This window comes from Cinclus cinclus, chromosome Z, assembly GCF_963662255.1.
Source record: "Cinclus cinclus chromosome Z, bCinCin1.1, whole genome shotgun sequence".
Classification (NCBI taxonomy): domain Eukaryota; kingdom Metazoa; phylum Chordata; class Aves; order Passeriformes; family Cinclidae; genus Cinclus; species Cinclus cinclus.
In genome coordinates, this window is record NC_085084.1 from 9994687 (window position 1) to 10006068 (window position 11382).

The 11382-nt window shown below is 38.6% G+C and overlaps 1 long non-coding RNA gene across 1 annotated transcript; it reads left to right on the forward strand.

Moving 5' to 3' along the window:
• Nucleotides 1–2367: 2367 nt before the first annotated feature.
• LOC134056563 (uncharacterized) lies at nucleotides 2368–6958 on the forward strand. The gene is made up of 3 exons (XR_009934162.1): nucleotides 2368–2488; nucleotides 4436–4571; nucleotides 6565–6958. It is a non-coding gene; the product is annotated as an uncharacterized LOC134056563 (long non-coding RNA).
• The last annotated feature ends 4424 nt before the right edge of the window (nucleotides 6959–11382 follow it).

Genomic DNA, 11382 nt, shown 5'->3' on the forward strand with positions numbered 1-11382 from the left:
CAGAAAGCACTCAGGCACACAGCAGATAATACCACAGAGAGCAGATTATTACTGTAATTAAGAGGAAATATACAGACCAGAATGAGCACTTGCTACGACCGGAACAATTTGTTTTACTAAAAAGTGCCTAAAAATCCCTGCCTTGTTATTATCCATTAGAGATCATGATATCAAAATGGCTAATTCATGTTAATTTGTCCAAAGAACCCCCATCACAAACTTTTCATCTGGATATGTTTTCAATAAAGCCTAGAGTTCCAACCAAACCAGAATCTTCCATAGAATCTTCCATCTGCTGTCAATAGCTAATTGCCTACCAAGGCAGCTTTCTCTGAAAATGAAAAGGAACAAAAAAATCTTGTTTTTGGAAAGAAAAAGACTTCTATGTGGCAGGTTAGGTTCTGCTGATAAGTTTTTAAGGATGCTTTTTAAAAAATACTCTTTTCTTTACTAGTTTGCTATTAAAGTAAATAACTGGGGACTTTGCCATCTATTCTTAAATCTAGCAAACACTTTCCACTTTTCTTATTTGTATAAGGCTATTAATATAAATCTATTTAAGGACTCAGTCTGAATAAAATGACAAGAACAATTTAATAGTATTTATGTAATTTTTTAGATTTATTTACTTTGCTTTTTCTCTCCTCAGCTTACTGAACTAATCCTTTATCACAGGTCTAAATGCATCAATAAAGCTTGCTTTGCTTTGAGAAATGAGGATAATTAAAACTAATTTGAAAAATGAGCCAAATTAAAAACAAGGAAATATTTAAATTATCTATTCTGACATAACAATTGTTTGATGGAAATTAAATGAATCATCGCAAGGTATATTGCAGCCAAAATAAGTTTTGTCAATTATTTAGCATTGTTCTGTGTGGAATGGTGCCAACTGATCTATAAATATTTGGCAGCAGAAAGGGCTGTATTAGCAACTTACCGCTGTCTGCCTTTCACCCACAAAGACCTCAAGCTTATGTAAAATCTGTGTTACCACAGTTAAGCTCAGATCTTTTGAAATATTAGGCTAGCACACACATCCAGATTTCTGAACACTTCCATGTGCTTTGTGAATATAAAAGTAACAAAAACTGAAATCACAAATGGAGGACCTTTCCATAAGATCGTCTTCTTGGTCACAGAAGCCATATTTGCCCCAACAAACTGTTTTAAACCCCACTTATTTACCCATTCAGTTTTAGGTATGACCCAAGTATCCAGCTTAATTTCCCGAGTTTCTGAAAGTGTAAATTTTTTTGTCTCATTTGACTATTCTTATGTTTACATCGCTAATGAACTCTTTTCTCCTCATCCTCCTATACCAAGCAAATCTAGGTATTTATCCACTTCTAGAACTGTTTCGACACAAGTTGAGTCCATGACCATGTCATCATGCCATCTTACTATACTTACGGTAGAACTGCTGGAAGTGACCAGAAAATTGGACATGTTTTCCCTCATTAACTTCCCAGAGTGTCTTCTGAATGTACAAGGTACTCTCTCACACCTGCACATTGCTAGCAATCTGTCCCGTTCTGCTATAAAAGTGGGACTTGGGGAGGATTCTTTTGATAGATTTCTCGGTCGAAACTAAAGCACAAACGCAGTAATACTACATCGGAGAACAGTTTATTGATTTAAGGAAGAAAAAAAAAAAAGGGCAGGGTGAAGGTTAAGAGTTCCTACTAAAGGGGAATAGGAAAAGAACCAGAGAGAAGAAAAAGAGAGATGGGGGAAAAACAGAAATCGGGGACAGGGTTACCACCAGAGCCCCGGCCTTTTGTCAGCATCAATTTAGCAGGTGGAGCTTGCGAGCTGCGAACCGCGGTGCGTTTGCACAGCTCCCGTCGTGACGATTTCCGAAGAGCAGCAGGCTGCATGTTCCCTCCAGAACAGAACAGGCACAGAACAGGCTGTCCTAACTACGGGCGCCATCCTGGAGCAGCTGAAGGCTCCCAGGGTCGGCTGGGCTGCAGGCAGCAGCACGGGAAACAAACACCCGACGTGTCAGTGGGGTGGATGCGGACAGTGGCCGCGGGCTGGGCTGAGTGCAGAAGCGCGACAGGGGTGGCTGGCTGTGGGCACAGCCCGCTCCGTCCGGGAGGCACCGGAACACCGGGTTGTCGCGACCATAACCTGCGTGAAAAACGAAGTTCACTCTGCTGGTGAAAGGTTTAATAAAAAGACAAAAGGAGACAGAAATAAAGTAAAGGGTTAATACGGGCGGGTGCTTGGCAATCAGCCAAGCGCACACCCGCTACTCCTGGGACACCTCTTAAATACCTTTTCCATTACACTAGCCTGTTGCATATTTATAGACCTTTATGCATATTCAAACTTTCCCACAAACTAGTTTACATTTTCCAAGAACTGTTTAACATGGCCATTCCTTGGGTCCGCCTTTTTAGAACATGCGTATTTCTTGGTTGTGGTTTTAATACATCTTATCGACTTTAATTTGGGCTTTGGCTCCTTCTTTCCACAGACGGTGAGTGTTGATAATTGGCATGTCAGCAGCAGGGTCCTCATCATGTGTTCACTGTTTGCTATCCCAACCGAGCAGACAGTTCAAGCGCACTATCAACTACTAATGCTATGCCTAACTTTTGCTAATTGCGGAAAATAAAAACTATACCCACAGAGCAAAACTATTTTAACTTTATACATACAGCATTCATCTTAATACTTGAGAAAAGCCAATAACAAAATATACACTTATAACACCTAGTTTACGGGACCACAGGAAGGAAAAGGCAATGTGGGGGCAGACTGTACAAGCCAGCCTCCGTTCTCTCCAAGATAACCAGAGCACAGTGGCTTCAGCTGTGTCGCAGATAACTGCTATAACTGCTCAGGTTCCTCCCACAGCTTGATTTTCCAGGCATCCGGGCATTCTTGGCTGGCATCCAGGTATTTGTCCCACCACGGAGGCTTTTTCTGTCCTGATCTGGCGCCAGGCGAAGCCTCTCCGGGGACAGGGCTGCCAGCACATACACAGCTTAATAGAAATCCTTCACCTCGTGTGTAACATAATGTTGAAGCATAGTTAAGAACTGGATTGGTCCCTCTCACCATCTATACAAATGAAAGGAAAAAAAAAAACCTCATCCAAATAATGTATGAAGGAATCACATAGAAATCCGAATTAATTGCTCCGGGAAGCACATGGAGCTTATTATCTTAAAAAGAGAATAAAGATTGAGAGCTGTGAGGCCCAACACAGAGTGATTAGCTGAACCTGAGCTCTGGTCATACAGAGCTAACTGGAAAGGGTTCATATGGTTTTTGTTTGTAGACAAGATACAAAGTGGCTTTGTAGCACAGTGATTTTTTTTCTCATTTATAAAATGGTTACAATAGCATTAGCAAGATAAAGTTCTAGTTCAGTGACTAAAATATATTAGGCCCATAGCAACAGAATTGTGTACTACTGTTATAAGTACATATTACATTATTGGCTTTTCACAAATATTAAAATGAATGCTATATGTATAATGTTGGAAAACTTTGCTGTATGAATATAGTTTCTTTTAGTTCTGCTATTTACAAAACTTAGAAATACTAGTGTGATAAATATATTTTTCTTGGACTATAGCATGGTGATGTAAGAAGCTTTTGTACATGCAACTAAGTCACAGAATGACAAAAACATAATCGGGAAATTCTTCACATTCTTGGATTATCCTATCTGGATGAAGATAGGAGTGAGGGACACCAGAACTCCAGGGAAGGAATTTATTGTTCAGGGAGTGTGTGACAGGATGGAGCCACAAGGCGGGTGGGAGGGGGAGGGGGGGAAAGTGGGAAGAAAAAGAAAAAAAAAGTTGATTTAGAGGTTGGTGGGGGAGAGGATGATTTTGAATAATGCATGAAGATCTATGAATAGGCAACATGTTAATGAATTTAACGAAGTGTTTTCTGAGTTGGTGTGTGATCTTGGCTGAATGCCCAGCACTCAGTCATATTAACCCTTTGCTTTATTATCACTGTGTCCTACTTGTTTGTTTGTTTTTTTATTAAACCTTTTAAAATTACCAGGAAAGTGAACATAATTTTTTACCCTACCTATAATTCCCAGAAATCCCTCAACTTTTGATGTTTTGATAGCCACAAGGCTTCTTCTGAAAACAATTACTTATTTAATTATGTTGCAAAAAACCCACAATTTTTTGCTGAAGGTGTTTGCAGTGTTTGCAGTTTCCCAAGAAGAAAGGCAGTGCCTCAAAAAGTCTGAGCCAAGTTTGTCTCTACTTAAACAGAAATGAACTGAATTACAACTCACTAAGGCTTGTCTTCTGAGAAAACCCTATTACACAAATGATGAACCAAAAGGTTTTGTATTCCTATCACATGTGACATTAGCTTTCAAAGAGTTGCTCCTCCACTGATTAGTTACACAGATCAATGAATGCATCTTCATATGTTCTGCTCTCAGGCACATGATGTGATTCCAATGGGGTTGTCTTATGGAGGGCCAGGAGGTGGACTTCAATGATCCTTGTAAGTCCTTCCAACTCAGGGTATTGTGATTCTATGTCAAGCAACCAGCAACACCTGTGATATTTTTCAGAGTAAGTGAAGTATGTACAATTGCTTTGCTTTAACTACACAGTCTTTGAGGAATTAATTTATTTCTTCTGAAAGCATTGATACATTTTGCTTAAGGGGTGACTCTATTAATTGAAGTGTATTTTTCACTGCACTTTCAATACATTTAACTCTATATCTGAATTTTTGAGTTACTTTAGCTCACTACACACACTCACACTGACCTGTGTGAGTTCTTTTCCTTCTCATAAAGCACTTCCCTTGAAAGTCCTCCCTGTATTTCCCTCTTTGCAGCTGCTTTTCAAATGCTTCCCATGTTAAAACTTATAACCAGTGCTAGAAACATTTATTTCCATCTCAATACTTCTAGACAGCGAAGTATTCAAATGAAATCCAACTCAATATATAATGACCTTTGACACTTTTTATCATTAAAAAAGATGAAATTTGTTTGTTCTTTTAAAATTGGTATGGTGGAGCAGCAAGGTTGTCTCTGAATTTATCTGTAAGTTTGCTGTCACAGTATGCATTAAAAAGGAGCACTCCCATGAGCACCTTGAACCTGTAAGGACTCCTGCTTGAAGTTCTCCTTAAAAGTTCACCATAACTTCCTAGGGCAGATCCCTGTTTAAGCTCTCTATGCCCTCTTGGATCAAAAGGATTTGTAACTTTTCACATACTGTAAGTGTACTGTCTGTGCAAACTGGAGTACTACAAGTGTACTTGTCTGTGCAAGCTGTAGGAAGAATTCTCCTCTGAAGACACTCAGATCTTCCTTTTGCAAGGAGGGAGGGCTGGTTTCACAGCCTATTCAGATGTGCTGCACCTACTCACAGTCTTTATCTGGAAGGTCTTTTTTTTTTTTTCTTTTTTTCATTGCAGCAAGAGAACCATCTAGGTTATTAAGCTGAAGACATGAGGGCAGTCTGGTATTTTAACATCAGGACTTTGACTTTCTGGCACTGTGGGAGTATAATTGCTCAGAGTTGTCACAGAATTGTAATGTTTATACCTCCAGCTCTGAGAGACCCCATGCACAGTGCTGCAGTCCTTTGAATTAGCAGCAGCACCTGTTCCTTGCATACTGAAAGTGCTTGAGTGTAAGAACCTTTCATGGTCCTTCCTATGGTGTTGAGTTGAAAAGATTTGAAATGTACTCCCTAATTAGGGTCTGATCCAAACCTACAGGTGTGAGCCAATATGTTCTCACACAGTCTTCAGAGGACTGCCAGACCAGGCTGCAAGTTTCTCCTGGACAATTTAAAAATAGTCTACTTCTGCCTGCTTGTCTCCCCATTTGAGCTTTAAACTGTCTTTATGGAAACTTCTCACTTTACTAAGAGAATTGTCTGTGCAATCTACTGGATTAACATCTAAATGCTATGTCAGTCTGGCCGCCTTCCTGCCCATATCCCAGATACTGGACCTTGGGTGTTGATAATTATTTTATTTAGAAATGTTTCCTCAGAGAATGAACTACAAATTTGCTACTGATGGGATAGCAGTTGCTTCTGGAAAGTAGGTATCTTACTTTTTCAGTGGAGATTATAATTATCACCTATATTTTAGATACATAGGACAATTTCATCATACAAGCTGTTGCTCAGTTTTCTAAGGTTATGCTTCCTCTTAAACAAAAGGTGTTCATGATTCTGGTGGGACATATTCTTCTCTGCATAACTCCATAAAAAGTATTAAAATATTTTATTTTAAAATTTCATTTGTCTATAGTTACAGATATAATAAGAGTAGAAAAATTATGCATTCTTATATGAGAATAATTCCCATGTTCAAAAATTTATTATGCTATACTATTGTGATGTACAGAGACTGGAGGTTTTGCATAAATGATGGTTAATTTCTCTACATAGGCATGGAGTGCAGGAAAAAAAGATGGCCTTCTTTTATTTGCTAGGACAACTTACTGATTCATCCATACCAACTTTTAGAATTGTCAAGTCTGTCTTTACTCATAATATAAATTGCAGAATATAATTGTATACTTTCTACATCCAGATGAGAAATTTGTAGCTGAAAGAAAACCTGACTGTTGGAATGAATTTCAGCTTTCACCTAGAGACCTGAAGAAAACTACTCCTTATGAAGCATCTCGCTACTTTCTTTATAACATCTTTATTGTGATTTCCTTTCTTTTTACACTGATGTTCTAAAAAAAGCTCTGCCACCAGCTGTAGTGTTGAGAGTATGTAAACACAAAATATATTATCTGTATGTATCCAGAACACTGAAGCACACAGAATACTGTGCTTTGAATCTGCAACTGCTGTGCTAAAACTAAACTGGAACCAAAACTGAACTACTGAAACTAAACTGGAAGATTTAATGGAAAATTACATTTTGAAAGTTGCCTTTGAAAAACACACTGAATAAATAAGCTGTGGTGGTTTCATTGCCTGAGTGTCCAGGATAATAGCAAGAAACCTAGCATTACTTTATTCTTCTTAGTCTTTGAAGTGGCATTCAGTGATGTTAGAATATACGTTATTTTTACAGTAAAAACCTGCACAAGCCCCTTGTCTTGTGCCTCTGATTTCCCATCTGATATGGCTGCTCCAAAATATCTCATTATTTTGGACCTGAAGGAGGTACTTGAAGGCTCCTTTGACGCATACATTACTTCTTCCTAAATGATGTATGTAAAAGAACCTAAAGCTGTTCGATAAATTTTGCTGGTTTATTTTTCCTTCTTCTTCCTGTAACATCATCATCATGTTAAATAAAAAATGTGACAAAATGTTGCTTCTCTGATTCCTTCTCGAGAGCTCACTGAAGGATTTAAAGAGGTAGGCTGTAAATATATAATACATATCTCAAAAGTTAGAGAATGAATAATCTTAACAAAGACCATTTTTTACACCTGAGTGTTTCTAAGGCCCTCACATCAAATAATTGTGTGTGGAAAAAAAGTTTTAAAAGGAGTAGTAAAGATAATTCTTTCTATGACAGTATTGTGACATTTTCAGTTAGCAGAGGAAGTTCTAACAAAAGTATACCTAAGATAGGCATTTTGAATTTATAGACCTAATAAAACTCCAAAAGGAACACTTTTTAAAAATATTCTTCCCATTGATACCTCTTACACACCACAAATGAAAAAGAGCAAGGAGCTGTTATGAATGGGCCAGGAGACCAGCTCCCCTTTCAAAGGTCTTTGTTAGGGACAGCTCTGGATGGGGGGCCCTGAGGGGTTGCACACACCACCACTGCTCCCACTAGATGACCCTAAGGAAAAACCAACCTCAGCTTTGTCTCTTGGCAGAGTTGGGGCTCCCCTCCTCCTAGAAACACAACTGTTGGTACCTGGTCTAGGGGTGTCATGGTGGTCAGGTGCTATTTAGGTCATGGCAACACATCAAAGGCTACTCTGGTTGGTAATCTGATGTCCTTCACTTTCCACTGGCCCAGTAGTGTTATTTTCAGTCTTTAATTTTACATTGGCTCATTGTTCTAGAGGTCTTTTTGTTCCAAATATTGCTGGATCTCTCTAATTTGCATGTACCCTTGGACGCACAGCTTCTTGGGAGCAGCAGGGGTGATACTTGACAGAAGGGGATACAGTGACAGGGTAGGTGGTGAAAGGGGTACAAGCTTCGACAGACAATTCATTTCAGAACATTTAACAACTGAACCTCAACCTTTACAACCTTAGAACTTTAACATTTAACAAGTAAACCTTCAGCAATTTCAACCAAGGACCTGTAGTTGGGGATTCCATTCCCCACAGGAGTGTAGTATGTTTCTCTCCGTCTACATGTCATTCCTAAGACAGATTTCTCTACAGCATAATCTTACTAATGCAGGTTAACACAGACAGACATTTAATGCTCTACAGAAAAGCATAGTTGCGTCTCTTCAGCTACTGGAAAAGATTTAATAGGAGATGCCAGAGCCTAGTGGTAAAATTACGGAATCATAGAATCATAGATTCATTTGGATTGTAAGAAACTTTAAAAATCACCTCATCCCAACCCCCCTTACCCTGGACCAGGTTGCTCCAAGCTCCATCCAACCTGGCCTCAAACACTTCCAGTGATGTGTCATCCACAGCTTCTCTGGGCAACCTCTTCCAGGGCCTCACCACCCTCACAGTAAAGAACTTCCTCCTGATATCTAATATAACTTAATTGCTTCTAGTTTGAATCCATTCCCCTTTGCTGTATCACTCTATGCCCTTGTCAAAAATCCCTCTCTAACTCTCTTGCAGCCTTTTTTGGTACTGGAAAGTGGTGTAGTACTAGGTCATCTAGAGTCTTTTTTAGAAATCCCACACACTGGAAGAAAATTAGGAAAAAAAAAGGAAGAAAATCAACCCCAGTTTAGGAAGGATGTTGAGGTGCTGGAGTGTGTTCACAGGACTACAAAGCTGGTGAGGGGCTTGGAACACAACCCCTATTAGGAGCAGCTATGGGAGCTGGGGTTGTTTAGCCTGGAGAAAAGGAGGCTCAAGGGAGACCTTGTCACTCTCTACAATTCCCTGAGAGGAGGCTGTAGCCGGGTGGGGATCCGTCTGTTCTCCCAAGCAACCAGTGACAGAATGAGAGGACGAAGCCTTAAGCTACACCGGAAGATTAGGAAGATTAGGCTGGAGACATTAGGAAGAAGTTCTGCACAGAAAGGTTGATTGGGCATTGGAATGGGCTGCCCAGGGAGGTGGCAACAGTGTTCAAGAAAAGTGGGGACGTGGCATTCAGTGCCACGGTCTAGATGACAAGGTGGTGTAAGGTCACTGTTTGGAATCTAAGGTCTCCTCCAACATAGCTGATTCTGTGATTCTGTGATTGTGTGATTCTGTGAAAATAAACATAATATTCAGTTGGAAAAACTGTATTTTGTGAAATTTTTTACTTTAATTGTGTAATAAAAACAACATAAGAATTATTCATTAAAATAAAAGGACTACCAGGAGTTAAATAAAATAACAGAAAATAGAACCGGATTTGAGAGAGCAGAAGTCATGCACCCGTAGCCCACAAGAATGTCTGAGAGAGGAAAGTGCGCGCCATTGGTGGAGCACTAACTCCCGGCCGCCCAGCGCTGCTTTTGCTTGTTCCCGCTTGCTTAATAAATTCCACTTGTTGATGGACAATTGGCTCTGAGTCAGTGTGTGTGACAAACATTTATAACAATTGTATCAGTTGATTTACACAGGTTTGAATGAGGACAGTGGTTAAAAGGATATGGCATCATAAACTATGATTTTCTACAGCATTATATTCAGCTCCATGCAGCTGAAGCTGTCAGGTAAAATTGGATAAAAATTTAATCTTGATTCTGTCTCACTGATCTCATCAGCCCCATCGAAGGCTTCTGACTTTGGGGTTATATTGAACAACACTAAAATAAATATATACTAGTTAGACATAAACCGGAAGAGTTTTCCATGCTTCATTCTAATATTAATCTTAATTTTCAACACCACTGCAATATTTTATTCTGTCAAAGGCTTGTTTACTGTATTTCTTTTAATGTGGTTTTCTCACAGCTGCTTTGTAGATACTAATTTTAATTGAAGTAATAAAATCTCATTATTGTCTGCATAAAAAATGGTCAAGTGTTATGCCTTATTCTGCTCAGTATGACTACATACAAAATGCAGTCCTTTCCCCAGAATATCAGAAGAGGAGCAGTAATAACTCATTAAAATCCTTTATTTTGAGATGAACCTTCTGGAAAACCTTTTAAGAAATTCTGAAGTGCATATTTATCAAGAGTAAAGAGTTTGTTGACTTAATATTTGTTTACTTGATGAGGCACAAAAGGGACCTTGCCGGTTTCCCTATGGGCAGAAATTACCACATCATTAAACCATGAACCTGTGCATGCAATTCATGTATTTACAGTGCTGAAACCAGGCAAAAAGGAATTCTTTGTCCCGCTGAGCAAATACAGTGTCAGAAGTCCTGAACTTTTGTTCATGGAAAGTAATAAGTACGTGACTCAGCACACCCAAGAGCTGTTTTTCACAAGGATGTAGATTATTAGAACTTAGTTGATTTAGAAGGTTATTAATCTAGACCTCAAAACAAATTAATTAATAAAATAGGTTTTTCACATAAAATCATGACTGTAGCAATCAGAGTAATCTGCTACATTATCTCAATTACAGATAACAGGAAAAGAAAATAAAATCTGCTATTGGATAAATGCTTTATTTTTTTGTAATTTTGAAGAGCAAGTTAGGGTGGCCTATTAAATAAGTTGTTAGGCCAAAAAAATAAGGTCTCTCTGCATTCTTCTTCATATTAATAGAGGCTCTTCAACAGATATTTTAATGGTAAACTGTTAGATAACATTTAATGTTTTTTACTGAGATGTTACTAAGATACAAATTTATCTAGTGATTCTGAATGGACTGCAACAGCATCTAAAGTGGTGTATCTGATGTGTCTCAATGAAATACAGCATTTTAATAAATAAATCAATATTCTTATTTTTAATTATTTCTCACTTTACTTGTTTAGCTACCTAAATAATTAAGATTTTAAAGAAATGGATTAACAAATTTGAGGTAGTGCTGGTTCAACATCACTCTAGTGAAGAAGGGAAAATATCTATGAATTGTTCACAGCCTGAAAATTCACATCCATTTCAGTGATAAAGGTCCTAATTTGAAGCTATTCGACTCCATGAATTCAACTCATGCAAAAGTCTTACAGAACACTCAGCCTTGGAGGGTTCATATCTAATAATCATCCGGTGAAATATTAACAAGTCAAATTCTCTCAAGAGCTTCCTCATTCCAGATAACTGCTAGCCCTCTATGATTGTGCTCTATGCCAAACCACCATCTTGTGTGTGAAGGATTTGCTGAAA